Below are 3,689 nucleotides of genomic sequence, written 5' to 3'. Positions count from 1 at the left end.
GTGTGCTGTTGGCTCCAGTGAAGGTGAGGTGGAAGGAGCCGTCTGGGTACTGTGGCAGGATGGAGCAGCTGATGCTGAAGTTGGAACCTTCCAACACCTGCTGCCCCTGCTGCTGGCCCTCAGAAACCCTGTTCAGAGACACCTGCTGCCCCTGCTGCTGGCCCTCAGAAACCCCGTTTAGAGTGGGGAAGACGCTGATGTTTGGCTTAAACAGAAGATCTGTAACAAGACACGAGTGATTGAATTATAGTACAGCAGATATTTACATTTACAGTATAGAGTAGCCAATGATATGGAACCAAGATTAGAGATCCAACATATTGTATGGCTTCTGTATGGCTTTTGCTGAAATTAGACGATGCAATTTTTTTTTTTTTTTAATTCATTCAGAAAGAGAAACATCCTGTTTCTATGCTGTAGATAGGTAGGTTAAGTGAGTAGGCAAGTAGACGGACGTCACTGTTTGTGTTACCTGAACAGATCACCTCCAATGTGACAGTGGAATTCTCAGACAGTGTCATTCCACACTCCCTCAGTGAATACTCGGTTCCAACACAGTCAGCTGTGATCCACCACGCAGGTTGAACCGTTGAAGCAAGACTCCTTTGTGTTGAAACGTCAGAGCCACAGTCCATCTGCCTACACACGACAGAGGATGACTTCAGGTTCCAGTCGGACTGACCATCCACGGCTCTCCAGTCTCCCTGGTGTTGCATCTCCAGTACACCACTACAGTTACTGCTTCCTCCCACCAGCCTGACGTCATCAGGCTCTGTACAGAGACAAGACCGTTACAAACCATTTAGAGCAGACATGCCTTGTGAGCCGAAAGGGTTCAGTTCTCCCACTCCAGGTTAATGGATGGTGGTGTTCTGTTGGGACCTTAGAGGATATATGAATAGAGATGGCACCCGAGTTCTCCTTCCATCCACTTGCATTAAGTTGCTCAAAAGCGCATGAGGCAATTTCACTCCTCTCCATGTAGGAACATGTGCATTCTGGGATGGATTTGTCCCAAACACATGAACGCGCTGCCGGGAACGTGCACGAACGCGCATGAACACACACGAGCGTGCTGCCGTCGTGAACGTGCACAATGATAGTCAACGGACCAGCACGTTCATGTGTTTGGGTCCACGCTCAGGGTTTCCTCTGGGTGCCGTCTCTATTCATATATACTCTAAGGTTGGGACGCATACTTTGGTTAGACATAGCATTGGTCCGACTAGATTAAGGTTGGTGAGGGGTGCGTTAAGACGACCGGATTAAAGTTGGTGAGGGGTTAAGGTTTGGGAGAGGGTTAAGGTTAGGTTTAGGTGTGCTGCCCCGTGGGAGGTTAGGGTGAGGGTGAGGGTTTGAGATATCAGACCAATGGTATGTCTAACCAAAAGCCTGCACCCGTTCTGTTAACAGATGGTGGGGATCTATTCCTAACACTGTCTAACACTAACACATGGTGAGCTGTCACTCCCAAGACGGCAAACGGGTGACTTCTTGTAACGGAATTGACCAAACGTCAAACTCAAAACTCAAAGTTTGAGCACGGAATATCTGCAATTTATATGTAACGGGTGTCCCTGGCTGTGGCACACCCGTTATGCCATGCTCAGTCAATCACAGCGCATAATGGGAATAACGGCACAGCTTCCAGCCAATCACAACGGCCAACCACATCGCCAATGTCGGTGCCATACATGGTTAATTTTGCTGCAATTTCGTCCTCAAATTTTGGCGGCATAGATGGTAATTTTCCCTCCTCATATTTTTTGACATTACTAAAAGTATTATACCTGAGCAGGTGAGTCCAACAGTCATGTCAGGTGAGCAGGTGGTGTTTCTAGTTGAGTCTGACCTTCTACAGTCCAGGAGAGCAGACTCGTTGCCTTGACACAGGAACTCTTTGGTCCACATCGAAGCGTTCAGGCCTCCATAGAGCGCCCCCTGGAGAACTGAAGGAGCCCCGCAGCCAAGATCCCTACAGACCACCTCTGCATCCTGCTGGTCAAAGTCATCTTCACACACTGAGACCCACGACTGGTTAGACTTCACCTCCACTCGGCCTGAACACACACTGGTCCCATTCACCAACCTCACAGACTCTAGAGAGAGAGAGAGAGAGAGAGAGAGGGGGGGGGGGGGGGGGGGGGGGGGGGGGGAGGAGGGAGAGAAGGGGGGTGTCAATGTGCGTGTATCTTATTACGGGCAATTATTGCAACATGTTTCAACACGCACGCGCATGCACGCACACACGCAGTGGAGTTGTGGAGGTGAAGTGGCGTGCACATTATTGTAATAGTGGAGGTCACTGTTTATGTGTTTTACCCGAACAGAACACCTCCAGTCTCTCAGTGGAATTATGGGACTCCTTTGCTCCAGACTCCCTCAGTGAAGATTGAGATCCAACACAAGGAATCTTCCACACAGGTTCAACGGTTGCATCAGACCTCCTTTGTGTTGAAACAGCAGAGCCACAGTTCAGTTGTCTACACACTACAGATGATGACTTCAGGTTCCAGTCATAAATAGAACCCGCTGGTCTCCACTCTTCCTGGTGTTTCACCTTCAGGATACCAGAACAGTTACTGGTTCCTCCCTCCAACATGACGTCAACAGGCTCTGTACAGTGGCAAAAAAGAAAATAAACTACTATTACTTTCATTGTTAAAAAGGAATGCGAATTACAAGTATAGTTGGTATTTTACTGTTTTATCTCAGGCTAGCAATGTCATTTTCATGTTTTAAACTAGAAATATGTGCTCCTCTGAGCACAGGACTCCACCGACAATATAGTAGAGGTCAATCTTAGCCAATCAGGATGACATATGAAATATTGGACAAGTCTCCCTTGATGACATTACTATAGAGGTAATCAGGGCCGCTGCAGGCCATTTGGGTGCCCTAAGCATAAAATATTTGTGGTGCCTTGTGCTTTGTGTGCGGTGCCAGATTACTTCTTCAATTCGACCAATTCCACAATTCAATTGGACTATGGTGGCAGCAGGAAGTACAAGGTAATAGCCTAAATAGCTCCAGTTTTACCACCTTGGTGATTCACAACCATATGCTTATATTGGATGTGATTTCTCATCCCATCAGAATCAAAGTAATCACAGACATGACAGTGTCTGCAGCTAGAGTACATTTCACTCACTGCACAGGGAAGTGAATGATGCCAGGCTGCAGGTGACCACAAACCAGTCACATTATGTGAAATGTTCTTTTCTAGTTATGATTATTATTACCTGAGCAGGCGAGTCCAACAGTCTTGTCAGGTGAGCAGGTGGTGTTTCTAGTTGAGTCTGAGGTTCTACAGTCCAGGAGAGCAGATTCGTTGCCTTCACACTGGAACTCTTTGGTCCACATCGAAGCGTTCACTTCCCCATAGAGCGCCCCCTGGAGGACTGAAGGAGCCCCGCAGCCAAGATCCCTACAGACCACCTCTGCATCCTGCTGGTCAAAGTCATCTTCACACACTGAGACCCACGAGTGGTTAGACTTCACCTCCACTCGGCCTGAACACACACTGGTCCCATTCACCAACCTCACAGACTCTGGAGAGAGAGAGAGAGAGAGAGAGAGAGAGAGAGAGAGAGAGAGAGAGAGAGAGAGAGAGAGAGAGAGAGAGAGATCATTTTAATCATAGAACATTACACTTTTCCAGGACTGCTCCACTCATCTCTGAAATGCCA

Source organism: Protomyctophum bolini, assembly GCF_963924005.1.
Source record: "Protomyctophum bolini genome assembly, chromosome: 18".
Taxonomy (NCBI): domain Eukaryota; kingdom Metazoa; phylum Chordata; class Actinopteri; order Myctophiformes; family Myctophidae; genus Protomyctophum; species Protomyctophum bolini.
Note: the sequence above shows the minus strand (reverse complement) of the source record.